Source organism: Ambystoma mexicanum, chromosome 2p (assembly GCF_040938575.1).
Source record: "Ambystoma mexicanum isolate Mex_15411 chromosome 2p, UKY_AmexF1_1, whole genome shotgun sequence".
In the NCBI taxonomy this organism is placed as follows: Eukaryota; Metazoa; Chordata; class Amphibia; order Caudata; family Ambystomatidae; genus Ambystoma; species Ambystoma mexicanum.
The window spans coordinates 1259692443-1259720295 of NC_090923.1; the positions used below are offsets into that span (position 1 = coordinate 1259692443).

General features: G+C 44.3%; 7 non-coding genes across 7 annotated transcripts; all 7 read left to right on the plus strand.

The window, feature by feature from the left end:
• The first annotated feature begins 3353 nt into the window (after nucleotides 1-3353).
• Nucleotides 3354-3460, plus strand: LOC138568612 (U6 spliceosomal RNA). The gene has a single exon (XR_011302931.1). It is a non-coding gene; the product is annotated as a U6 spliceosomal RNA (small nuclear RNA).
• Nucleotides 3461-8896: 5436 nt separating this feature from the next.
• On the plus strand, nucleotides 8897-9003 carry LOC138568613 (U6 spliceosomal RNA). Its single transcript, XR_011302932.1, has one exon. It is a non-coding gene; the product is annotated as a U6 spliceosomal RNA (small nuclear RNA).
• A 5428-nt stretch (nucleotides 9004-14431) lies between these two features.
• On the plus strand, nucleotides 14432-14538 carry LOC138568614 (U6 spliceosomal RNA). Its single transcript, XR_011302933.1, has one exon. It is a non-coding gene; the product is annotated as a U6 spliceosomal RNA (small nuclear RNA).
• A 2430-nt stretch (nucleotides 14539-16968) lies between these two features.
• On the plus strand, nucleotides 16969-17075 carry LOC138568615 (U6 spliceosomal RNA). The gene has a single exon (XR_011302934.1). It is a non-coding gene; the product is annotated as a U6 spliceosomal RNA (small nuclear RNA).
• Nucleotides 17076-19523: 2448 nt separating this feature from the next.
• Nucleotides 19524-19630, plus strand: LOC138568616 (U6 spliceosomal RNA). Its single transcript, XR_011302935.1, has one exon. It is a non-coding gene; the product is annotated as a U6 spliceosomal RNA (small nuclear RNA).
• A 2426-nt stretch (nucleotides 19631-22056) lies between these two features.
• Nucleotides 22057-22163, plus strand: LOC138568617 (U6 spliceosomal RNA). Its single transcript, XR_011302936.1, has one exon. It is a non-coding gene; the product is annotated as a U6 spliceosomal RNA (small nuclear RNA).
• Nucleotides 22164-24589: 2426 nt separating this feature from the next.
• On the plus strand, nucleotides 24590-24696 carry LOC138568618 (U6 spliceosomal RNA). The gene has a single exon (XR_011302937.1). It is a non-coding gene; the product is annotated as a U6 spliceosomal RNA (small nuclear RNA).
• The last annotated feature ends 3157 nt before the right edge of the window (nucleotides 24697-27853 follow it).

Sequence of the window (27853 nt, forward strand, 5' to 3'; positions counted from 1 at the left end):
ACACTCAGAGGTACAGAGTGTTTCTCATGTCTATGGGTCTTCTGTGATGCTCTTACGCTTGCATCACACAGCCATCGTGATGGGGAGGGGGTGTCGATTTGCAAGCACCCTTGAGCATGAATCTTTTTATCTTTAAATATAATTGGCATTAAACCAAACCCTTTAGGACCAGATCAATACAGCAGCAAAGAATGCTGATGAATTGCTGTTTGCCGCTTAATCCCATAACATCCGACTTCTAAATGGGGTTTGGTCAAATGTTTGCCATAACAAATGTCCTTATGTCAAAGAGCAGAAAGTCCAGAGGTCCTAATCAATGGTTTGGTTGGCTCTCCCTTTGCGCTTGCCTTAAGGCGTCAGCACCAGAGGCTGCCCGATTGCGCCCTGCAAGCAACCAGTGTTGGCCCATCCTTTAAGAGATTCTGAGGCTGATTTCAATGTTATTTTTGCTGCTGATTTAAGGATTGCTCAACCTTCAGCCCACGTTTAGTTTCCTTGGCTATGCCCTTGACATCTTTTACAGCTTGTATTGGTGGGAGATGATGTGAGTTTATCAAGAGCAACGGGATATGAGGCATGTGGGCCATAAAAAACAGGTCTAGGATCATTTTTATAAGAAAGTCTCTTTAAGTAGGGAACTTTGGACAACCCTGCTGAGAGCGAAAGGATTACACAAAAGGTAGGGGTGTCAGTGGGTCAAGGGATAGCACATCTGACTGTGAATCAGTTTATTGTAAGTCCAAATCCTACCTGTTTCAACATGTTTCCAGGCTTTTTGTTTCATTTCTTAACTGAACTTAACTTCCTATGTACCTCAGCAAAACATGTACTAATATTGGAATGAAAATGGGAAAATTGAATTGGCCCCTGCTTCAAAGGATGACACGCACATTCGTAAAGCATTCACTATTTTTGGCACACGACAGGACAGAAACTTTCTTAATCTGCAAGTCTTTATTTTTTAATACATCTTTTTTAATGAAGATTGAAATTGTATGTTCATACATATTACACGACAACACAATACATTTTGCGCCAAATTCAACACTAATGCCTCGGGAGCCGTTTACTTGTGAGTCCTATTGACTGAATGAACAGCCCCACCACCTTCAATTTCTTGACTTGTACTTTTAGAAGTGGCACGCTGCTTTTGTTTTTTTATCCCATTCTACCAAACTCGGTATTATCACTTTTCCCCCTTGTTGTGCACTCCAGCGTAAACTGCTTTAAGGTGCTATTTGCAAACATCGCTCTGAACTACAGCTTTACTTGCTTCTAGGCCTTAATCTTTAATTGTGGCTGAGCAGTGTACTCCGGATTTGGCTGCTTTTAGTTGGTTGATTCTTTTTTGATTTCTGTAACTTTCAAACAGTCCCATTGTGAATTACCATTGTCGCAATGTGCTGCAGTGCAGGGAAACTTAAAAGTAATGGTAGGGAGAGGACGAGGGAGAGGGAGGGGGGTTGTGGGTGGTGGAAAGGAGGGAGGGAGGGAGGGAGAGAGGGAGGGAGGGAGGGAGGGAGGGAGGAGAGAGAGACAGAGAGAGAGAAAACAAAGAAAATATGGTATTCGGGGGCTATGTGTTTGCATGGAAAAGATTTTAGGCTTTTAATCAAGTGGAAAGGGGCTCTGTGGCTGGTATCTCAGCCTGTTGATGCTTTGTTGAGTTGCTTGGAACATGCAAGGAAGGAGACCTGAAGCACTCCCGACCAGGTTGCATGTCTCCAAGTTACTGAAATCCCACAGACCTCCTCCCTGTGCCACAAAGTTCTGGGCACTGAGCTCTGCAGTTGTTTCCCACAGGTCGCCAAGTGCCCCAGATTTACTTTCTCATAGTTGCTAGTTACTGCTACCCCACCTCGACCACTATATTTTCCCCAGATACTTGCTACTGTGGAGTAAGCAGGGCTAAGAGAGAGGGAGAGGGGGTGTGCCTATGCAAATCATCTGCCAGTATGCTTCCTGGGAGGTCATTCCATCTCACAAGCTGACACCTGGGCAGTGGCAGGTAATTTGGAGAACAGACATATTCGGACAGGCCACAGAGCAAAGGCTGGGCCGTTGATTGAGGATCCATTTAGCCATGTCTCCCTAAGTTACCGAGGTCCAGAAAAATTCCACCCTCAGCTCTTATAGAGAGGTCCTTGGCCGATCGTGGCCGATCAGGGCAGTGAAGGGTCAGGGGTGACTGCACACTGCCTCACTTTTTCACTGCTTTCTACAGCGGTAATGCCTTTGCAGAAGGGGCCTGTACAAGTGATGTTGTCCTGCGCTATGGGAAAGTGACATTTATCCACTGACATTAACCAAATTACTTGCGCTGTTCAACGCACATACATGCAGAGAAATAATTTTATATTTTTTGGGGAAGGTGTAGAGGGTTCTGCTGATGATTCTTTTAAGCTGTCTGCTACTCTTGCTTTTACATAGTCTTTCCTGCCCAGGAATGTTTTACGGCCTACTGTATGTCCCTCCCTTACAACGAAAAATCTGTTGAAAGCACAGAGGTACATAGGAATGGATCTGTTAAAAAATGAAACAGAAAGCCAGGAACATGTCGAAACTGGTAGTGTTTGGATTTAGCACATTTGACTGTGAGTCAGTTTATTGTATCAGTTGACCCACTGACCCCCTTACCTCCTGTGTAATACTTTTGCTCTCGGTAGGGTTGTCCAAAGTTCCCTTCTTAAGTGGCTTTCTTATAAAAAATACTAGACCTGCTTTTTGTGGCACACAAGCCTCATATCCCGTTGCAGTTGATAAACTCACATCATCTCCCACCAGTACAAGCTGTAAAGGAATTCCAGGGCTTATCCAAACAAACTAGACGTGGGTCAAGGTTGAGCAATCCTTAAATCAGCAGCAAAGTTAAAATTGAAATCAGCCTCAGAATCTTTTAAAGGACGGTCCAACATCTGTTGCTTACAGGGCTCAATCGGACACCCTCTGGTGCTGACGCCTTACCCACCTCCTGTTCTTGCCTTGTCCTTGATACAGCCATGGGCCCACATACACTCAGAGGTACAGAGTTTTTCTCATGTCTATGGGTCTATTGTGATGCTCTCAGGCTTGCATCACCCAGCCATTGTGATGGGGAGGGGGTGTCATTTTGCAAGCACCCTGGAGCATTAATCTTTCTATCTTTAAATATAATTGGCATTAAACTAAAACCCTTAAGGACCAGATCAATACAGCAGCAACGAATGCTTATTCATTGTTGTTTGCCTCTTCATTTCATACCACCCGATATCTAAATGGTGTTTGGACTTTCTGCCCTCTGACATAAGGACATTTGGAATGGCAAACCTTTGACCTGAGATCCTAATGAATGGTTTGATTGACTCTCCCTTTGCGCTTGCTTCTGCAACACATGTACTAATATTGGAATGATAATGGGAAAATTAAATTGGCCCCTGCTCTAAAGGATGACACGCACATTCGTAAAGCATTCACTATTTTTGGCACATGACAGGACAGAAACTTTCTTAATTTGCAAGTCTTTATTTTTTAATAGATCTTTTTTAATGAAGATTGAAATTGTATGTTCATTCATATTACACGACAACACAATACATTTTGCGCCAAATTCAACACTAATGCCTCAGGAGCCTTTTACTTGTGAATCCTCTTGACTGAATGAACAGCCACGTCCCCTTGAATTTCTTGACTTGTACTTTTAGAAGTGGCATGCTTCTTTTGTTTTTTTTATTCCATTCTACCAAACTCAGTATTATCACTTTCCCCCTTGTTCTGCACTCCAGCGTAAACTGCTTTGAGGTGATATTTGCAAAGATCGCTCTGAACTACAGCTTTACTTGCTTCTGGGCCTTAATCTTTAATTGGAGCTGAGCAGTGTACTCCGGACGTGGCTGCTTATAGTTGGTTGATTTCTTTTTTGATTTCTGTAACTTTCAAACAGTCCCATTGTGAAATACCATTGTCACAATGTGCTGCAGTGCATGAAAACTTAAAATTAATGGGAGGATTGAGGGAGAGGGAGAGGGGGGAAGAGAGAGGGCGGGAGGGTGGGAAGGAGTGAGGGAGGGAGGGAGGGAGGGAGGGAGGGAGGGAGGAGAGAGAGACAGAGAGAGAGAAAACAAAGAAAATATGGTATTCGGGGGCTATGTGTTTGCATGGAAAAGATTTTAGGCTTTTAATCAAGTGGAAAGGGGCTCTGTGGCTGGTATCTCAGCCTGTTGATGCTTTGTTGAGTTGCTTGGAACATGCAAGGAAGGAGACCTGAAGCACTCCCGACCAGGTTGCATGTCTCCAAGTTACTGAAATCCCACAGACCTCCTCCCTGTGCCACAAAGTTCTGGGCACTGAGCTCTGCAGTTGTTTCCCACAGGTCGCCAAGTGCCCCAGATTTACTTTCTCATAGTTGCTAGTTACTGCTACCCCACCTCGACCACTATATTTTCCCCAGATACTTGCTACTGTGGAGTAAGCAGGGCTAAGAGAGAGGGAGAGGGGGTGTGCCTATGCAAATCATCTGCCAGTATGCTTCCTGGGAGGTCATTCCATCTCACAAGCTGACACCTGGGCAGTGGCAGGTAATTTGGAGAACAGACATATTCGGACAGGCCACAGAGCAAAGGCTGGGCCGTTGATTGAGGATCCATTTAGCCATGTCTCCCTAAGTTACCGAGGTCCAGAAAAATTCCACCCTCAGCTCTTATAGAGAGGTCCTTGGCCGATCGTGGCCGATCAGGGCAGTGAAGGGTCAGGGGTGACTGCACACTGCCTCACTTTTTCACTGCTTTCTACAGCGGTAATGCCTTTGCAGAAGGGGCCTGTACAAGTGATGTTGTCCTGCGCTATGGGAAAGTGACATTTATCCACTGACATTAACCAAATTACTTGCGCTGTTCAACGCACATACATGCAGAGAAATAATTTTATATTTTTTGGGGAAGGTGTAGAGGGTTCTGCTGATGATTCTTTTAAGCTGTCTGCTACTCTTGTTTTTACATAGAGTCTTTCCTCCCCAGGAATGTTTTACGGCCTACTGTATGTCCCTCCCTTACAACGAAAAATCTGTTGAAAGCACAGAGGTACATAGGAATGGATCTGTTAAGAAATGAAACAAAAAGCCTGGAAAAATGTGGAAACGGGTAGGATTTGGACTTACAATTAACTAACAGTTAGATGTGCTATCCCTTGACCCACTGACCCCCTTTCCTTTTGTGTAATCCTTTTTTTCTCAGTAGGGTTTTCCAAAGTGGATTTCATATAAAAGATCCTAGACCTGCATTCTGTGGCACACATGCCTCATATCCCGTTGCCCTTGATAAACTCACTTCATCTCTCACCAATATAAGCTGTAAAAGATTTTCAGGGCTTAGCCAAGCAAACTAGACGCGGGTCGAAGGTTGAGCAATCCTTTAATCAGCAGCAAAGTTAACATTGAAATCAGCCTCAGAATCTCTTAAAGGATGGTCCAATATCTGTTGCTGGCAGCGCGCAATGGGGCAGCCTGGGTGCTGACACCTTAAGCCATCTCCTGTTCTTGCCTTGTCCTTGATCCAGCCATGGGCCCACATACACTCAGAGGTACAGAGTGTTTCTCATGTCTATGGGTCTTCTGTGATGCTCTTACGCTTGCATCACACAGCCATCGTGATGGGGAGGGGGTGTCGATTTGCAAGCACCCTTGAGCATGAATCTTTTTATCTTTAAATATAATTGGCATTAAACCAAACCCTTTAGGACCAGATCAATACAGCAGCAAAGAATGCTGATGAATTGCTGTTTGCCGCTTAATCCCATAACATCCGACTTCTAAATGGGGTTTGGTCAAATGTTTGCCATAACAAATGTCCTTATGTCAAAGAGCAGAAAGTCCAGAGGTCCTAATCAATGGTTTGGTTGGCTCTCCCTTTGCGCTTGCCTTAAGGCGTCAGCACCAGAGGCTGCCCGATTGCGCCCTGCAAGCAACCAGTGTTGGCCCATCCTTTAAGAGATTCTGAGGCTGATTTCAATGTTATTTTTGCTGCTGATTTAAGGATTGCTCAACCTTCAGCCCACGTTTAGTTTCCTTGGCTATGCCCTTGACATCTTTTACAGCTTGTATTGGTGGGAGATGATGTGAGTTTATCAAGAGCAACGGGATATGAGGCATGTGGGCCATAAAAAACAGGTCTAGGATCATTTTTATAAGAAAGTCTCTTTAAGTAGGGAACTTTGGACAACCCTGCTGAGAGCGAAAGGATTACACAAAAGGTAGGGGTGTCAGTGGGTCAAGGGATAGCACATCTGACTGTGAATCAGTTTATTGTAAGTCCAAATCCTACCTGTTTCAACATGTTTCCAGGCTTTTTGTTTCATTTCTTAACTGAACTTAACTTCCTATGTACCTCAGCAAAACATGTACTAATATTGGAATGAAAATGGGAAAATTGAATTGGCCCCTGCTTCAAAGGATGACACGCACATTCGTAAAGCATTCACTATTTTTGGCACACGACAGGACAGAAACTTTCTTAATCTGCAAGTCTTTATTTTTTAATACATCTTTTTTAATGAAGATTGAAATTGTATGTTCATACATATTACACGACAACACAATACATTTTGCGCCAAATTCAACACTAATGCCTCGGGAGCCGTTTACTTGTGAGTCCTATTGACTGAATGAACAGCCCCACCACCTTCAATTTCTTGACTTGTACTTTTAGAAGTGGCACGCTGCTTTTGTTTTTTTATCCCATTCTACCAAACTCGGTATTATCACTTTTCCCCCTTGTTGTGCACTCCAGCGTAAACTGCTTTAAGGTGCTATTTGCAAACATCGCTCTGAACTACAGCTTTACTTGCTTCTAGGCCTTAATCTTTAATTGTGGCTGAGCAGTGTACTCCGGATTTGGCTGCTTTTAGTTGGTTGATTCTTTTTTGATTTCTGTAACTTTCAAACAGTCCCATTGTGAATTACCATTGTCGCAATGTGCTGCAGTGCAGGGAAACTTAAAAGTAATGGTAGGGAGAGGACGAGGGAGAGGGAGGGGGGTTGTGGGTGGTGGAAAGGAGGGAGGGAGGGAGGGAGAGAGGGAGGGAGGGAGGGAGGGAGGGAGGAGAGAGAGACAGAGAGAGAGAAAACAAAGAAAATATGGTATTCGGGGGCTATGTGTTTGCATGGAAAAGATTTTAGGCTTTTAATCAAGTGGAAAGGGGCTCTGTGGCTGGTATCTCAGCCTGTTGATGCTTTGTTGAGTTGCTTGGAACATGCAAGGAAGGAGACCTGAAGCACTCCCGACCAGGTTGCATGTCTCCAAGTTACTGAAATCCCACAGACCTCCTCCCTGTGCCACAAAGTTCTGGGCACTGAGCTCTGCAGTTGTTTCCCACAGGTCGCCAAGTGCCCCAGATTTACTTTCTCATAGTTGCTAGTTACTGCTACCCCACCTCGACCACTATATTTTCCCCAGATACTTGCTACTGTGGAGTAAGCAGGGCTAAGAGAGAGGGAGAGGGGGTGTGCCTATGCAAATCATCTGCCAGTATGCTTCCTGGGAGGTCATTCCATCTCACAAGCTGACACCTGGGCAGTGGCAGGTAATTTGGAGAACAGACATATTCGGACAGGCCACAGAGCAAAGGCTGGGCCGTTGATTGAGGATCCATTTAGCCATGTCTCCCTAAGTTACCGAGGTCCAGAAAAATTCCACCCTCAGCTCTTATAGAGAGGTCCTTGGCCGATCGTGGCCGATCAGGGCAGTGAAGGGTCAGGGGTGACTGCACACTGCCTCACTTTTTCACTGCTTTCTACAGCGGTAATGCCTTTGCAGAAGGGGCCTGTACAAGTGATGTTGTCCTGCGCTATGGGAAAGTGACATTTATCCACTGACATTAACCAAATTACTTGCGCTGTTCAACGCACATACATGCAGAGAAATAATTTTATATTTTTTGGGGAAGGTGTAGAGGGTTCTGCTGATGATTCTTTTAAGCTGTCTGCTACTCTTGCTTTTACATAGTCTTTCCTGCCCAGGAATGTTTTACGGCCTACTGTATGTCCCTCCCTTACAACGAAAAATCTGTTGAAAGCACAGAGGTACATAGGAATGGATCTGTTAAAAAATGAAACAGAAAGCCAGGAACATGTCGAAACTGGTAGTGTTTGGATTTAGCACATTTGACTGTGAGTCAGTTTATTGTATCAGTTGACCCACTGACCCCCTTACCTCCTGTGTAATACTTTTGCTCTCGGTAGGGTTGTCCAAAGTTCCCTTCTTAAGTGGCTTTCTTATAAAAAATACTAGACCTGCTTTTTGTGGCACACAAGCCTCATATCCCGTTGCAGTTGATAAACTCACATCATCTCCCACCAGTACAAGCTGTAAAGGAATTCCAGGGCTTATCCAAACAAACTAGACGTGGGTCAAGGTTGAGCAATCCTTAAATCAGCAGCAAAGTTAAAATTGAAATCAGCCTCAGAATCTTTTAAAGGACGGTCCAACATCTGTTGCTTACAGGGCTCAATCGGACACCCTCTGGTGCTGACGCCTTACCCACCTCCTGTTCTTGCCTTGTCCTTGATACAGCCATGGGCCCACATACACTCAGAGGTACAGAGTTTTTCTCATGTCTATGGGTCTATTGTGATGCTCTCAGGCTTGCATCACCCAGCCATTGTGATGGGGAGGGGGTGTCATTTTGCAAGCACCCTGGAGCATTAATCTTTCTATCTTTAAATATAATTGGCATTAAACTAAAACCCTTAAGGACCAGATCAATACAGCAGCAACGAATGCTTATTCATTGTTGTTTGCCTCTTCATTTCATACCACCCGATATCTAAATGGTGTTTGGACTTTCTGCCCTCTGACATAAGGACATTTGGAATGGCAAACCTTTGACCTGAGATCCTAATGAATGGTTTGATTGACTCTCCCTTTGCGCTTGCTTCTGCAACACATGTACTAATATTGGAATGATAATGGGAAAATTAAATTGGCCCCTGCTCTAAAGGATGACACGCACATTCGTAAAGCATTCACTATTTTTGGCACATGACAGGACAGAAACTTTCTTAATTTGCAAGTCTTTATTTTTTAATAGATCTTTTTTAATGAAGATTGAAATTGTATGTTCATTCATATTACACGACAACACAATACATTTTGCGCCAAATTCAACACTAATGCCTCAGGAGCCTTTTACTTGTGAATCCTCTTGACTGAATGAACAGCCACGTCCCCTTGAATTTCTTGACTTGTACTTTTAGAAGTGGCATGCTTCTTTTGTTTTTTTTATTCCATTCTACCAAACTCAGTATTATCACTTTCCCCCTTGTTCTGCACTCCAGCGTAAACTGCTTTGAGGTGATATTTGCAAAGATCGCTCTGAACTACAGCTTTACTTGCTTCTGGGCCTTAATCTTTAATTGGAGCTGAGCAGTGTACTCCGGACGTGGCTGCTTATAGTTGGTTGATTTCTTTTTTGATTTCTGTAACTTTCAAACAGTCCCATTGTGAAATACCATTGTCACAATGTGCTGCAGTGCATGAAAACTTAAAATTAATGGGAGGATTGAGGGAGAGGGAGAGGGGGGAAGAGAGAGGGCGGGAGGGTGGGAAGGAGTGAGGGAGGGAGGGAGGGAGGGAGGGAGGAGAGAGAGACAGAGAGAGAGAAAACAAAGAAAATATGGTATTCGGGGGCTATGTGTTTGCATGGAAAAGATTTTAGGCTTTTAATCAAGTGGAAAGGGGCTCTGTGGCTGGTATCTCAGCCTGTTGATGCTTTGTTGAGTTGCTTGGAACATGCAAGGAAGGAGACCTGAAGCACTCCCGACCAGGTTGCATGTCTCCAAGTTACTGAAATCCCACAGACCTCCTCCCTGTGCCACAAAGTTCTGGGCACTGAGCTCTGCAGTTGTTTCCCACAGGTCGCCAAGTGCCCCAGATTTACTTTCTCATAGTTGCTAGTTACTGCTACCCCACCTCGACCACTATATTTTCCCCAGATACTTGCTACTGTGGAGTAAGCAGGGCTAAGAGAGAGGGAGAGGGGGTGTGCCTATGCAAATCATCTGCCAGTATGCTTCCTGGGAGGTCATTCCATCTCACAAGCTGACACCTGGGCAGTGGCAGGTAATTTGGAGAACAGACATATTCGGACAGGCCACAGAGCAAAGGCTGGGCCGTTGATTGAGGATCCATTTAGCCATGTCTCCCTAAGTTACCGAGGTCCAGAAAAATTCCACCCTCAGCTCTTATAGAGAGGTCCTTGGCCGATCGTGGCCGATCAGGGCAGTGAAGGGTCAGGGGTGACTGCACACTGCCTCACTTTTTCACTGCTTTCTACAGCGGTAATGCCTTTGCAGAAGGGGCCTGTACAAGTGATGTTGTCCTGCGCTATGGGAAAGTGACATTTATCCACTGACATTAACCAAATTACTTGCGCTGTTCAACGCACATACATGCAGAGAAATAATTTTATATTTTTTGGGGAAGGTGTAGAGGGTTCTGCTGATGATTCTTTTAAGCTGTCTGCTACTCTTGTTTTTACATAGAGTCTTTCCTCCCCAGGAATGTTTTACGGCCTACTGTATGTCCCTCCCTTACAACGAAAAATCTGTTGAAAGCACAGAGGTACATAGGAATGGATCTGTTAAGAAATGAAACAAAAAGCCTGGAAAAATGTGGAAACGGGTAGGATTTGGACTTACAATTAACTAACAGTTAGATGTGCTATCCCTTGACCCACTGACCCCCTTTCCTTTTGTGTAATCCTTTTTTTCTCAGTAGGGTTTTCCAAAGTGGATTTCATATAAAAGATCCTAGACCTGCATTCTGTGGCACACATGCCTCATATCCCGTTGCCCTTGATAAACTCACTTCATCTCTCACCAATATAAGCTGTAAAAGATTTTCAGGGCTTAGCCAAGCAAACTAGACGCGGGTCGAAGGTTGAGCAATCCTTTAATCAGCAGCAAAGTTAACATTGAAATCAGCCTCAGAATCTCTTAAAGGATGGTCCAATATCTGTTGCTGGCAGCGCGCAATGGGGCAGCCTGGGTGCTGACACCTTAAGCCATCTCCTGTTCTTGCCTTGTCCTTGATCCAGCCATGGGCCCACATACACTCAGAGGTACAGAGTGTTTCTCATGTCTATGGGTCTTCTGTGATGCTCTTACGCTTGCATCACACAGCCATCGTGATGGGGAGGGGGTGTCGATTTGCAAGCACCCTTGAGCATGAATCTTTTTATCTTTAAATATAATTGGCATTAAACCAAACCCTTTAGGACCAGATCAATACAGCAGCAAAGAATGCTGATGAATTGCTGTTTGCCGCTTAATCCCATAACATCCGACTTCTAAATGGGGTTTGGTCAAATGTTTGCCATAACAAATGTCCTTATGTCAAAGAGCAGAAAGTCCAGAGGTCCTAATCAATGGTTTGGTTGGCTCTCCCTTTGCGCTTGCCTTAAGGCGTCAGCACCAGAGGCTGCCCGATTGCGCCCTGCAAGCAACCAGTGTTGGCCCATCCTTTAAGAGATTCTGAGGCTGATTTCAATGTTATTTTTGCTGCTGATTTAAGGATTGCTCAACCTTCAGCCCACGTTTAGTTTCCTTGGCTATGCCCTTGACATCTTTTACAGCGTGTATTGGTGGGAGATGATGTGAGTTTATCAAGAGCAACGGGATATGAGGCATGTGGGCCATAAAAAACAGGTCTAGGATCATTTTTATAAGAAAGTCTCTTTAAGTAGGGAACTTTGGACAACCCTGCTGAGAGCGAAAGGATTACACAAAAGGTAGGGGTGTCAGTGGGTCAAGGGATAGCACATCTGACTGTGAATCAGTTTATTGTAAGTCCAAATCCTACCTGTTTCAACATGTTTCCAGGCTTTTTGTTTCATTTCTTAACTGAACTTAACTTCCTATGTACCTCAGCAAAACATGTACTAATATTGGAATGAAAATGGGAAAATTGAATTGGCCCCTGCTTCAAAGGATGACACGCACATTCGTAAAGCATTCACTATTTTTGGCACACGACAGGACAGAAACTTTCTTAATCTGCAAGTCTTTATTTTTTAATACATCTTTTTTAATGAAGATTGAAATTGTATGTTCATACATATTACACGACAACACAATACATTTTGCGCCAAATTCAACACTAATGCCTCGGGAGCCGTTTACTTGTGAGTCCTATTGACTGAATGAACAGCCCCACCACCTTCAATTTCTTGACTTGTACTTTTAGAAGTGGCACGCTGCTTTTGTTTTTTTATCCCATTCTACCAAACTCGGTATTATCACTTTTCCCCCTTGTTGTGCACTCCAGCGTAAACTGCTTTAAGGTGCTATTTGCAAACATCGCTCTGAACTACAGCTTTACTTGCTTCTAGGCCTTAATCTTTAATTGTGGCTGAGCAGTGTACTCCGGATTTGGCTGCTTTTAGTTGGTTGATTCTTTTTTGATTTCTGTAACTTTCAAACAGTCCCATTGTGAATTACCATTGTCGCAATGTGCTGCAGTGCAGGGAAACTTAAAAGTAATGGTAGGGAGAGGACGAGGGAGAGGGAGGGGGGTTGTGGGTGGTGGAAAGGAGGGAGGGAGGGAGGGAGAGAGGGAGGGAGGGAGGGAGGGAGGGAGGAGAGAGAGACAGAGAGAGAGAAAACAAAGAAAATATGGTATTCGGGGGCTATGTGTTTGCATGGAAAAGATTTTAGGCTTTTAATCAAGTGGAAAGGGGCTCTGTGGCTGGTATCTCAGCCTGTTGATGCTTTGTTGAGTTGCTTGGAACATGCAAGGAAGGAGACCTGAAGCACTCCCGACCAGGTTGCATGTCTCCAAGTTACTGAAATCCCACAGACCTCCTCCCTGTGCCACAAAGTTCTGGGCACTGAGCTCTGCAGTTGTTTCCCACAGGTCGCCAAGTGCCCCAGATTTACTTTCTCATAGTTGCTAGTTACTGCTACCCCACCTCGACCACTATATTTTCCCCAGATACTTGCTACTGTGGAGTAAGCAGGGCTAAGAGAGAGGGAGAGGGGGTGTGCCTATGCAAATCATCTGCCAGTATGCTTCCTGGGAGGTCATTCCATCTCACAAGCTGACACCTGGGCAGTGGCAGGTAATTTGGAGAACAGACATATTCGGACAGGCCACAGAGCAAAGGCTGGGCCGTTGATTGAGGATCCATTTAGCCATGTCTCCCTAAGTTACCGAGGTCCAGAAAAATTCCACCCTCAGCTCTTATAGAGAGGTCCTTGGCCGATCGTGGCCGATCAGGGCAGTGAAGGGTCAGGGGTGACTGCACACTGCCTCACTTTTTCACTGCTTTCTACAGCGGTAATGCCTTTGCAGAAGGGGCCTGTACAAGTGATGTTGTCCTGCGCTATGGGAAAGTGACATTTATCCACTGACATTAACCAAATTACTTGCGCTGTTCAACGCACATACATGCAGAGAAATAATTTTATATTTTTTGGGGAAGGTGTAGAGGGTTCTGCTGATGATTCTTTTAAGCTGTCTGCTACTCTTGCTTTTACATAGTCTTTCCTGCCCAGGAATGTTTTACGGCCTACTGTATGTCCCTCCCTTACAACGAAAAATCTGTTGAAAGCACAGAGGTACATAGGAATGGATCTGTTAAAAAATGAAACAGAAAGCCAGGAACATGTCGAAACTGGTAGTGTTTGGATTTAGCACATTTGACTGTGAGTCAGTTTATTGTATCAGTTGACCCACTGACCCCCTTACCTCCTGTGTAATACTTTTGCTCTCGGTAGGGTTGTCCAAAGTTCCCTTCTTAAGTGGCTTTCTTATAAAAAATACTAGACCTGCTTTTTGTGGCACACAAGCCTCATATCCCGTTGCAGTTGATAAACTCACATCATCTCCCACCAGTACAAGCTGTAAAGGAATTCCAGGGCTTATCCAAACAAACTAGACGTGGGTCAAGGTTGAGCAATCCTTAAATCAGCAGCAAAGTTAAAATTGAAATCAGCCTCAGAATCTTTTAAAGGACGGTCCAACATCTGTTGCTTACAGGGCTCAATCGGACACCCTCTGGTGCTGACGCCTTACCCACCTCCTGTTCTTGCCTTGTCCTTGATACAGCCATGGGCCCACATACACTCAGAGGTACAGAGTTTTTCTCATGTCTATGGGTCTATTGTGATGCTCTCAGGCTTGCATCACCCAGCCATTGTGATGGGGAGGGGGTGTCATTTTGCAAGCACCCTGGAGCATTAATCTTTCTATCTTTAAATATAATTGGCATTAAACTAAAACCCTTAAGGACCAGATCAATACAGCAGCAACGAATGCTTATTCATTGTTGTTTGCCTCTTCATTTCATACCACCCGATATCTAAATGGTGTTTGGACTTTCTGCCCTCTGACATAAGGACATTTGGAATGGCAAACCTTTGACCTGAGATCCTAATGAATGGTTTGATTGACTCTCCCTTTGCGCTTGCTTCTGCAACACATGTACTAATATTGGAATGATAATGGGAAAATTAAATTGGCCCCTGCTCTAAAGGATGACACGCACATTCGTAAAGCATTCACTATTTTTGGCACATGACAGGACAGAAACTTTCTTAATTTGCAAGTCTTTATTTTTTAATAGATCTTTTTTAATGAAGATTGAAATTGTATGTTCATTCATATTACACGACAACACAATACATTTTGCGCCAAATTCAACACTAATGCCTCAGGAGCCTTTTACTTGTGAATCCTCTTGACTGAATGAACAGCCACGTCCCCTTGAATTTCTTGACTTGTACTTTTAGAAGTGGCATGCTTCTTTTGTTTTTTTTATTCCATTCTACCAAACTCAGTATTATCACTTTCCCCCTTGTTCTGCACTCCAGCGTAAACTGCTTTGAGGTGATATTTGCAAAGATCGCTCTGAACTACAGCTTTACTTGCTTCTGGGCCTTAATCTTTAATTGGAGCTGAGCAGTGTACTCCGGACGTGGCTGCTTATAGTTGGTTGATTTCTTTTTTGATTTCTGTAACTTTCAAACAGTCCCATTGTGAAATACCATTGTCACAATGTGCTGCAGTGCATGAAAACTTAAAATTAATGGGAGGATTGAGGGAGAGGGAGAGGGGGGAAGAGAGAGGGCGGGAGGGTGGGAAGGAGTGAGGGAGGGAGGGAGGGAGGGAGGGAGGAGAGAGAGACAGAGAGAGAGAAAACAAAGAAAATATGGTATTCGGGGGCTATGTGTTTGCATGGAAAAGATTTTAGGCTTTTAATCAAGTGGAAAGGGGCTCTGTGGCTGGTATCTCAGCCTGTTGATGCTTTGTTGAGTTGCTTGGAACATGCAAGGAAGGAGACCTGAAGCACTCCCGACCAGGTTGCATGTCTCCAAGTTACTGAAATCCCACAGACCTCCTCCCTGTGCCACAAAGTTCTGGGCACTGAGCTCTGCAGTTGTTTCCCACAGGTCGCCAAGTGCCCCAGATTTACTTTCTCATAGTTGCTAGTTACTGCTACCCCACCTCGACCACTATATTTTCCCCAGATACTTGCTACTGTGGAGTAAGCAGGGCTAAGAGAGAGGGAGAGGGGGTGTGCCTATGCAAATCATCTGCCAGTATGCTTCCTGGGAGGTCATTCCATCTCACAAGCTGACACCTGGGCAGTGGCAGGTAATTTGGAGAACAGACATATTCGGACAGGCCACAGAGCAAAGGCTGGGCCGTTGATTGAGGATCCATTTAGCCATGTCTCCCTAAGTTACCGAGGTCCAGAAAAATTCCACCCTCAGCTCTTATAGAGAGGTCCTTGGCCGATCGTGGCCGATCAGGGCAGTGAAGGGTCAGGGGTGACTGCACACTGCCTCACTTTTTCACTGCTTTCTACAGCGGTAATGCCTTTGCAGAAGGGGCCTGTACAAGTGATGTTGTCCTGCGCTATGGGAAAGTGACATTTATCCACTGACATTAACCAAATTACTTGCGCTGTTCAACGCACATACATGCAGAGAAATAATTTTATATTTTTTGGGGAAGGTGTAGAGGGTTCTGCTGATGATTCTTTTAAGCTGTCTGCTACTCTTGCTTTTACATAGTCTTTCCTGCCCAGGAATGTTTTACGGCCTACTGTATGTCCCTCCCTTACAACGAAAAATCTGTTGAAAGCACAGAGGTACATAGGAATGGATCTGTTAAAAAATGAAACAGAAAGCCAGGAACATGTCGAAACTGGTAGTGTTTGGATTTAGCACATTTGACTGTGAGTCAGTTTATTGTATCAGTTGACCCACTGACCCCCTTACCTCCTGTGTAATACTTTTGCTCTCGGTAGGGTTGTCCAAAGTTCCCTTCTTAAGTGGCTTTCTTATAAAAAATACTAGACCTGCTTTTTGTGGCACACAAGCCTCATATCCCGTTGCAGTTGATAAACTCACATCATCTCCCACCAGTACAAGCTGTAAAGGAATTCCAGGGCTTATCCAAACAAACTAGACGTGGGTCAAGGTTGAGCAATCCTTAAATCAGCAGCAAAGTTAAAATTGAAATCAGCCTCAGAATCTTTTAAAGGACGGTCCAACATCTGTTGCTTACAGGGCTCAATCGGACACCCTCTGGTGCTGACGCCTTACCCACCTCCTGTTCTTGCCTTGTCCTTGATACAGCCATGGGCCCACATACACTCAGAGGTACAGAGTTTTTCTCATGTCTATGGGTCTATTGTGATGCTCTCAGGCTTGCATCACCCAGCCATTGTGATGGGGAGGGGGTGTCATTTTGCAAGCACCCTGGAGCATTAATCTTTCTATCTTTAAATATAATTGGCATTAAACTAAAACCCTTAAGGACCAGATCAATACAGCAGCAACGAATGCTTATTCATTGTTGTTTGCCTCTTCATTTCATACCACCCGATATCTAAATGGTGTTTGGACTTTCTGCCCTCTGACATAAGGACATTTGGAATGGCAAACCTTTGACCTGAGATCCTAATGAATGGTTTGATTGACTCTCCCTTTGCGCTTGCTTCTGCAACACATGTACTAATATTGGAATGATAATGGGAAAATTAAATTGGCCCCTGCTCTAAAGGATGACACGCACATTCGTAAAGCATTCACTATTTTTGGCACATGACAGGACAGAAACTTTCTTAATTTGCAAGTCTTTATTTTTTAATAGATCTTTTTTAATGAAGATTGAAATTGTATGTTCATTCATATTACACGACAACACAATACATTTTGCGCCAAATTCAACACTAATGCCTCAGGAGCCTTTTACTTGTGAATCCTCTTGACTGAATGAACAGCCACGTCCCCTTGAATTTCTTGACTTGTACTTTTAGAAGTGGCATGCTTCTTTTGTTTTTTTTATTCCATTCTACCAAACTCAGTATTATCACTTTCCCCCTTGTTCTGCACTCCAGCGTAAACTGCTTTGAGGTGATATTTGCAAAGATCGCTCTGAACTACAGCTTTACTTGCTTCTGGGCCTTAATCTTTAATTGGAGCTGAGCAGTGTACTCCGGACGTGGCTGCTTATAGTTGGTTGATTTCTTTTTTGATTTCTGTAACTTTCAAACAGTCCCATTGTGAAATACCATTGTCACAATGTGCTGCAGTGCATGAAAACTTAAAATTAATGGGAGGATTGAGGGAGAGGGAGAGGGGGGAAGAGAGAGGGCGGGAGGGTGGGAAGGAGTGAGTGAGTGAGGGAGGGAGGGAGGGAGGGAGGGAAGGAGGGAGGGAGGAGAGAGACAGAGAGAGAGAAAACAAAGAAAATATGGTATTTGGTGGCTATGTATTTGCATGGAAAAGATTTTAGGCTTTTAATCAAGGGGAAAGGGGCTCTGTGGCTGGTATCTCAGCCTGTTGATGCTTTGTTGAGTTGCTTGGAACATGCAAGGAAGGAGACCTGAAGCACTCCCGACCAGGTTGCATGTCTCCAAGTTACTGAAATCCCACAGACCTCCTCCCTGTGCCACAAAGTTCTGGGCACTGAGCTCTGCAGTTGTTTCCCACAGGTCGCCAAGTGCCCCAGATTTACTTTCTCATAGTTGCTAGTTACTGCTACCCCACCTCGACCACTATATTTTCCCCAGATACTTGCTACTGTGGCGTAAGCAGGGCTAAGAGAGAGGGAGAGGGGGTGTGCCTATGCAAATCATCTGCCAGTATGCTTCCTGGGAGGTCATTCCATCTCACAAGCTGACACCTGGGCAGTGGCAGGTAATTTGGAGAACAGACATATTCGGACAGGCCACAGAGCAAAGGCTGGGCCGTTGATTGAGGATCCATTTAGCCATGTCTCCCTAAGTTACCGAGGTCCAGAAAAATTCCACCCTCAGCTCTTATAGAGAGGTCCTTGGCCGATCGTGGCCGATCAGGGCAGTGAAGGGTCAGGGGTGACTGCACACTGCCTCACTTTTTCACTGCTTTCTACAGCGGTAATGCCTTTGCAGAAGGGGCCTGTACAAGTGATGTTGTCCTGCGCTATGGGAAAGTGACATTTATCCACTGACATTAACCAAATTACTTGCGCTGTTCAACGCACATACATGCAGAGAAATAATTTTATATTTTTTGGGGAAGGTGTAGAGGGTTCTGCTGATGATTCTTTTAAGCTGTCTGCTACTCTTGCTTTTACATAGTCTTTCCTGCCCAGGAATGTTTTACGGCCTACTGTATGTCCCTCCCTTACAACGAAAAATCTGTTGAAAGCACAGAGGTACATAGGAATGGATCTGTTAAAAAATGAAACAGAAAGCCAGGAACATGTCGAAACTGGTAGTGTTTGGATTTAGCACATTTGACTGTGAGTCAGTTTATTGTATCAGTTGACCCACTGACCCCCTTACCTCCTGTGTAATACTTTTGCTCTCGGTAGGGTTGTCCAAAGTTCCCTTCTTAAGTGGCTTTCTTATAAAAAATACTAGACCTGCTTTTTGTGGCACACAAGCCTCATATCCCGTTGCAGTTGATAAACTCACATCATCTCCCACCAGTACAAGCTGTAAAGGAATTCCAGGGCTTATCCAAACAAACTAGACGTGGGTCAAGGTTGAGCAATCCTTAAATCAGCAGCAAAGTTAAAATTGAAATCAGCCTCAGAATCTTTTAAAGGACGGTCCAACATCTGTTGCTTACAGGGCTCAATCGGACACCCTCTGGTGCTGACGCCTTACCCACCTCCTGTTCTTGCCTTGTCCTTGATACAGCCATGGGCCCACATACACTCAGAGGTACAGAGTTTTTCTCATGTCTATGGGTCTATTGTGATGCTCTCAGGCTTGCATCACCCAGCCATTGTGATGGGGAGGGGGTGTCATTTTGTAAGCACCCTGGAGCATTAATCTTTCTATCTTTAAATATAATTGGCATTAAACTAAAACCCTTAAGGACCAGATCAATACAGCAGCAACGAATGCTTATTCATTGTTGTTTGCCTCTTCATTTCATACCACCCGATATCTAAATGGTGTTTGGACTTTCTGCCCTCTGACATAAGGACATTTGGAATGGCAAACCTTTGACCTGAGATCCTAATGAATGGTTTGATTGACTCTCCCTTTGCGCTTGCTTCTGCAACACATGTACTAATATTGGAATGATAATGGGAAAATTAAATTGGCCCCTGCTCTAAAGGATGACACGCACATTCGTAAAGCATTCACTATTTTTGGCACATGACAGGACAGAAACTTTCTTAATTTGCAAGTCTTTATTTTTTAATAGATCTTTTTTAATGAAGATTGAAATTGTATGTTCATTCATATTACACGACAACACAATACATTTTGCGCCAAATTCAACACTAATGCCTCAGGAGCCTTTTACTTGTGAATCCTCTTGACTGAATGAACAGCCACGTCCCCTTGAATTTCTTGACTTGTACTTTTAGAAGTGGCATGCTTCTTTTGTTTTTTTTATTCCATTCTACCAAACTCAGTATTATCACTTTCCCCCTTGTTCTGCACTCCAGCGTAAACTGCTTTGAGGTGATATTTGCAAAGATCGCTCTGAACTACAGCTTTACTTGCTTCTGGGCCTTAATCTTTAATTGGAGCTGAGCAGTGTACTCCGGACGTGGCTGCTTATAGTTGGTTGATTTCTTTTTTGATTTCTGTAACTTTCAAACAGTCCCATTGTGAAATACCATTGTCACAATGTGCTGCAGTGCATGAAAACTTAAAATTAATGGGAGGATTGAGGGAGAGGGAGAGGGGGGAAGAGAGAGGGCGGGAGGGTGGGAAGGAGTGAGGGAGGGAGGGAGGGAGGGAGGAGAGAGAGACAGAGAGAGAGAAAACAAAGAAAATATGGTATTCGGGGGCTATGTGTTTGCATGGAAAAGATTTTAGGCTTTTAATCAAGTGGAAAGGGGCTCTGTGGCTGGTATCTCAGCCTGTTGATGCTTTGTTGAGTTGCTTGGAACATGCAAGGAAGGAGACCTGAAGCACTCCCGACCAGGTTGCATGTCTCCAAGTTACTGAAATCCCACAGACCTCCTCCCTGTGCCACAAAGTTCTGGGCACTGAGCTCTGCAGTTGTTTCCCACAGGTCGCCAAGTGCCCCAGATTTACTTTCTCATAGTTGCTAGTTACTGCTACCCCACCTCGACCACTATATTTTCCCCAGATACTTGCTACTGTGGAGTAAGCAGGGCTAAGAGAGAGGGAGAGGGGGTGTGCCTATGCAAATCATCTGCCAGTATGCTTCCTGGGAGGTCATTCCATCTCACAAGCTGACACCTGGGCAGTGGCAGGTAATTTGGAGAACAGACATATTCGGACAGGCCACAGAGCAAAGGCTGGGCCGTTGATTGAGGATCCATTTAGCCATGTCTCCCTAAGTTACCGAGGTCCAGAAAAATTCCACCCTCAGCTCTTATAGAGAGGTCCTTGGCCGATCGTGGCCGATCAGGGCAGTGAAGGGTCAGGGGTGACTGCACACTGCCTCACTTTTTCACTGCTTTCTACAGCGGTAATGCCTTTGCAGAAGGGGCCTGTACAAGTGATGTTGTCCTGCGCTATGGGAAAGTGACATTTATCCACTGACATTAACCAAATTACTTGCGCTGTTCAACGCACATACATGCAGAGAAATAATTTTATATTTTTTGGGGAAGGTGTAGAGGGTTCTGCTGATGATTCTTTTAAGCTGTCTGCTACTCTTGCTTTTACATAGTCTTTCCTGCCCAGGAATGTTTTACGGCCTACTGTATGTCCCTCCCTTACAACGAAAAATCTGTTGAAAGCACAGAGGTACATAGGAATGGATCTGTTAAAAAATGAAACAGAAAGCCAGGAACATGTCGAAACTGGTAGTGTTTGGATTTAGCACATTTGACTGTGAGTCAGTTTATTGTATCAGTTGACCCACTGACCCCCTTACCTCCTGTGTAATACTTTTGCTCTCGGTAGGGTTGTCCAAAGTTCCCTTCTTAAGTGGCTTTCTTATAAAAAATACTAGACCTGCTTTTTGTGGCACACAAGCCTCATATCCCGTTGCAGTTGATAAACTCACATCATCTCCCACCAGTACAAGCTGTAAAGGAATTCCAGGGCTTATCCAAACAAACTAGACGTGGGTCAAGGTTGAGCAATCCTTAAATCAGCAGCAAAGTTAAAATTGAAATCAGCCTCAGAATCTTTTAAAGGACGGTCCAACATCTGTTGCTTACAGGGCTCAATCGGACACCCTCTGGTGCTGACGCCTTACCCACCTCCTGTTCTTGCCTTGTCCTTGATACAGCCATGGGCCCACATACACTCAGAGGTACAGAGTTTTTCTCATGTCTATGGGTCTATTGTGATGCTCTCAGGCTTGCATCACCCAGCCATTGTGATGGGGAGGGGGTGTCATTTTGCAAGCACCCTGGAGCATTAATCTTTCTATCTTTAAATATAATTGGCATTAAACTAAAACCCTTAAGGACCAGATCAATACAGCAGCAACGAATGCTTATTCATTGTTGTTTGCCTCTTCATTTCATACCACCCGATATCTAAATGGTGTTTGGACTTTCTGCCCTCTGACATAAGGACATTTGGAATGGCAAACCTTTGACCTGAGATCCTAATGAATGGTTTGATTGACTCTCCCTTTGCGCTTGCTTCTGCAACACATGTACTAATATTGGAATGATAATGGGAAAATTAAATTGGCCCCTGCTCTAAAGGATGACACGCACATTCGTAAAGCATTCACTATTTTTGGCACATGACAGGACAGAAACTTTCTTAATTTGCAAGTCTTTATTTTTTAATAGATCTTTTTTAATGAAGATTGAAATTGTATGTTCATTCATATTACACGACAACACAATACATTTTGCGCCAAATTCAACACTAATGCCTCAGGAGCCTTTTACTTGTGAATCCTCTTGACTGAATGAACAGCCACGTCCCCTTGAATTTCTTGACTTGTACTTTTAGAAGTGGCATGCTTCTTTTGTTTTTTTTATTCCATTCTACCAAACTCAGTATTATCACTTTCCCCCTTGTTCTGCACTCCAGCGTAAACTGCTTTGAGGTGATATTTGCAAAGATCGCTCTGAACTACAGCTTTACTTGCTTCTGGGCCTTAATCTTTAATTGGAGCTGAGCAGTGTACTCCGGACGTGGCTGCTTATAGTTGGTTGATTTCTTTTTTGATTTCTGTAACTTTCAAACAGTCCCATTGTGAAATACCATTGTCACAATGTGCTGCAGTGCATGAAAACTTAAAATTAATGGGAGGATTGAGGGAGAGGGAGAGGGGGGAAGAGAGAGGGCGGGAGGGTGGGAAGGAGTGAGGGAGGGAGGGAGGGAGGGAGGAGAGAGAGACAGAGAGAGAGAAAACAAAGAAAATATGGTATTCGGGGGCTATGTGTTTGCATGGAAAAGATTTTAGGCTTTTAATCAAGTGGAAAGGGGCTCTGTGGCTGGTATCTCAGCCTGTTGATGCTTTGTTGAGTTGCTTGGAACATGCAAGGAAGGAGACCTGAAGCACTCCCGACCAGGTTGCATGTCTCCAAGTTACTGAAATCCCACAGACCTCCTCCCTGTGCCACAAAGTTCTGGGCACTGAGCTCTGCAGTTGTTTCCCACAGGTCGCCAAGTGCCCCAGATTTACTTTCTCATAGTTGCTAGTTACTGCTACCCCACCTCGACCACTATATTTTCCCCAGATACTTGCTACTGTGGAGTAAGCAGGGCTAAGAGAGAGGGAGAGGGGGTGTGCCTATGCAAATCATCTGCCAGTATGCTTCCTGGGAGGTCATTCCATCTCACAAGCTGACACCTGGGCAGTGGCAGGTAATTTGGAGAACAGACATATTCGGACAGGCCACAGAGCAAAGGCTGGGCCGTTGATTGAGGATCCATTTAGCCATGTCTCCCTAAGTTACCGAGGTCCAGAAAAATTCCACCCTCAGCTCTTATAGAGAGGTCCTTGGCCGATCGTGGCCGATCAGGGCAGTGAAGGGTCAGGGGTGACTGCACACTGCCTCACTTTTTCACTGCTTTCTACAGCGGTAATGCCTTTGCAGAAGGGGCCTGTACAAGTGATGTTGTCCTGCGCTATGGGAAAGTGACATTTATCCACTGACATTAACCAAATTACTTGCGCTGTTCAACGCACATACATGCAGAGAAATAATTTTATATTTTTTGGGGAAGGTGTAGAGGGTTCTGCTGATGATTCTTTTAAGCTGTCTGCTACTCTTGCTTTTACATAGTCTTTCCTGCCCAGGAATGTTTTACGGCCTACTGTATGTCCCTCCCTTACAACGAAAAATCTGTTGAAAGCACAGAGGTACATAGGAATGGATCTGTTAAAAAATGAAACAGAAAGCCAGGAACATGTCGAAACTGGTAGTGTTTGGATTTAGCACATTTGACTGTGAGTCAGTTTATTGTATCAGTTGACCCACTGACCCCCTTACCTCCTGTGTAATACTTTTGCTCTCGGTAGGGTTGTCCAAAGTTCCCTTCTTAAGTGGCTTTCTTATAAAAAATACTAGACCTGCTTTTTGTGGCACACAAGCCTCATATCCCGTTGCAGTTGATAAACTCACATCATCTCCCACCAGTACAAGCTGTAAAGGAATTCCAGGGCTTATCCAAACAAACTAGACGTGGGTCAAGGTTGAGCAATCCTTAAATCAGCAGCAAAGTTAAAATTGAAATCAGCCTCAGAATCTTTTAAAGGACGGTCCAACATCTGTTGCTTACAGGGCTCAATCGGACACCCTCTGGTGCTGACGCCTTACCCACCTCCTGTTCTTGCCTTGTCCTTGATACAGCCATGGGCCCACATACACTCAGAGGTACAGAGTTTTTCTCATGTCTATGGGTCTATTGTGATGCTCTCAGGCTTGCATCACCCAGCCATTGTGATGGGGAGGGGGTGTCATTTTGCAAGCACCCTGGAGCATTAATCTTTCTATCTTTAAATATAATTGGCATTAAACTAAAACCCTTAAGGACCAGATCAATACAGCAGCAACGAATGCTTATTCATTGTTGTTTGCCTCTTCATTTCATACCACCCGATATCTAAATGGTGTTTGGACTTTCTGCCCTCTGACATAAGGACATTTGGAATGGCAAACCTTTGACCTGAGATCCTAATGAATGGTTTGATTGACTCTCCCTTTGCGCTTGCTTCTGCAACACATGTACTAATATTGGAATGATAATGGGAAAATTAAATTGGCCCCTGCTCTAAAGGATGACACGCACATTCGTAAAGCATTCACTATTTTTGGCACATGACAGGACAGAAACTTTCTTAATTTGCAAGTCTTTATTTTTTAATAGATCTTTTTTAATGAAGATTGAAATTGTATGTTCATTCATATTACACGACAACACAATACATTTTGCGCCAAATTCAACACTAATGCCTCAGGAGCCTTTTACTTGTGAATCCTCTTGACTGAATGAACAGCCACGTCCCCTTGAATTTCTTGACTTGTACTTTTAGAAGTGGCATGCTTCTTTTGTTTTTTTTATTCCATTCTACCAAACTCAGTATTATCACTTTCCCCCTTGTTCTGCACTCCAGCGTAAACTGCTTTGAGGTGATATTTGCAAAGATCGCTCTGAACTACAGCTTTACTTGCTTCTGGGCCTTAATCTTTAATTGGAGCTGAGCAGTGTACTCCGGACGTGGCTGCTTATAGTTGGTTGATTTCTTTTTTGATTTCTGTAACTTTCAAACAGTCCCATTGTGAAATACCATTGTCACAATGTGCTGCAGTGCATGAAAACTTAAAATTAATGGGAGGGGATTGAGGGAGAGGGAGAGGGGGGAAGAGAGAGGGCGGGAGGGTGGGAAGGAGTGAGGGAGGGAGGGAGGGAGGGAGGGAGGAGAGAGAGACAGAGAGAGAGAAAACAAAGAAAATATGGTATTCGGGGGCTATGTGTTTGCATGGAAAAGATTTTAGGCTTTTAATCAAGTGGAAAGGGGCTCTGTGGCTGGTATCTCAGCCTGTTGATGCTTTGTTGAGTTGCTTGGAACATGCAAGGAAGGAGACCTGAAGCACTCCCGACCAGGTTGCATGTCTCCAAGTTACTGAAATCCCACAGACCTCCTCCCTGTGCCACAAAGTTCTGGGCACTGAGCTCTGCAGTTGTTTCCCACAGGTCGCCAAGTGCCCCAGATTTACTTTCTCATAGTTGCTAGTTACTGCTACCCCACCTCGACCACTATATTTTCCCCAGATACTTGCTACTGTGGAGTAAGCAGGGCTAAGAGAGAGGGAGAGGGGGTGTGCCTATGCAAATCATCTGCCAGTATGCTTCCTGGGAGGTCATTCCATCTCACAAGCTGACACCTGGGCAGTGGCAGGTAATTTGGAGAACAGACATATTCGGACAGGCCACAGAGCAAAGGCTGGGCCGTTGATTGAGGATCCATTTAGCCATGTCTCCCTAAGTTACCGAGGTCCAGAAAAATTCCACCCTCAGCTCTTATAGAGAGGTCCTTGGCCGATCGTGGCCGATCAGGGCAGTGAAGGGTCAGGGGTGACTGCACACTGCCTCACTTTTTCACTGCTTTCTACAGCGGTAATGCCTTTGCAGAAGGGGCCTGTACAAGTGATGTTGTCCTGCGCTATGGGAAAGTGACATTTATCCACTGACATTAACCAAATTACTTGCGCTGTTCAACGCACATACATGCAGAGAAATAATTTTATATTTTTTGGGGAAGGTGTAGAGGGTTCTGCTGATGATTCTTTTAAGCTGTCTGCTACTCTTGTTTTTACATAGAGTCTTTCCTCCCCAGGAATGTTTTACGGCCTACTGTATGTCCCTCCCTTACAACGAAAAATCTGTTGAAAGCACAGAGGTACATAGGAATGGATCTGTTAAGAAATGAAACAAAAAGCCTGGAAAAATGTGGAAACGGGTAGGATTTGGACTTACAATTAACTAACAGTTAGATGTGCTATCCCTTGACCCACTGACCCCCTTTCCTTTTGTGTAATCCTTTTTTTCTCAGTAGGGTTTTCCAAAGTGGATTTCATATAAAAGATCCTAGACCTGCATTCTGTGGCACACATGCCTCATATCCCGTTGCCCTTGATAAACTCACTTCATCTCTCACCAATATAAACTGTAAAAGATTTTCAGGGCTTAGCCAAGCAAACTAGACGCGGGTCGAAGGTTGAGCAATCCTTTAATCAGCAGCAAAGTTAACATTGAAATCAGCCTCAGAATCTCTTAAAGGATGGTCCAATATCTGTTGCTGGCAGCGCGCAATGGGGCAGCCTGGGTGCTGACACCTTAAGCCATCTCCTGTTCTTGCCTTGTCCTTGATCCAGCCATGGGCCCACATACACTCAGAGGTACAGAGTGTTTCTCATGTCTATGGGTCTTCTGTGATGCTCTTACGCTTGCATCACACAGCCATCGTGATGGGGAGGGGGTGTCGATTTGCAAGCACCCTTGAGCATGAATCTTTTTATCTTTAAATATAATTGGCATTAAACCAAACCCTTTAGGACCAGATCAATACAGCAGCAAAGAATGCTGATGAATTGCTGTTTGCCGCTTAATCCCATAACATCCGACTTCTAAATGGGGTTTGGTCAAATGTTTGCCATAACAAATGTCCTTATGTCAAAGAGCAGAAAGTCCAGAGGTCCTAATCAATGGTTTGGTTGGCTCTCCCTTTGCGCTTGCCTTAAGGCGTCAGCACCAGAGGCTGCCCGATTGCGCCCTGCAAGCAACCAGTGTTGGCCCATCCTTTAAGAGATTCTGAGGCTGATTTCAATGTTATTTTTGCTGCTGATTTAAGGATTGCTCAACCTTCAGCCCACGTTTAGTTTCCTTGGCTATGCCCTTGACATCTTTTACAGCTTGTATTGGTGGGAGATGATGTGAGTTTATCAAGAGCAACGGGATATGAGGCATGTGGGCCATAAAAAACAGGTCTAGGATCATTTTTATAAGAAAGTCTCTTTAAGTAGGGAACTTTGGACAACCCTGCTGAGAGCGAAAGGATTACACAAAAGGTAGGGGTGTCAGTGGGTCAAGGGATAGCACATCTGACTGTGAATCAGTTTATTGTAAGTCCAAATCCTACCTGTTTCAACATGTTTCCAGGCTTTTTGTTTCATTTCTTAACTGAACTTAACTTCCTATGTACCTCAGCAAAACATGTACTAATATTGGAATGAAAATGGGAAAATTGAATTGGCCCCTGCTTCAAAGGATGACATGCACATTCGTAAAGCATTCACTATTTTTGGCACACGACAGGACAGAAACTTTCTTAATCTGCAAGTCTTTATTTTTTAATACATCTTTTTTAATGAAGATTGAAATTGTATGTTCATACATATTACACGACAACACAATACATTTTGCGCCAAATTCAACACTAATGCCTCGGGAGCCGTTTACTTGTGAGTCC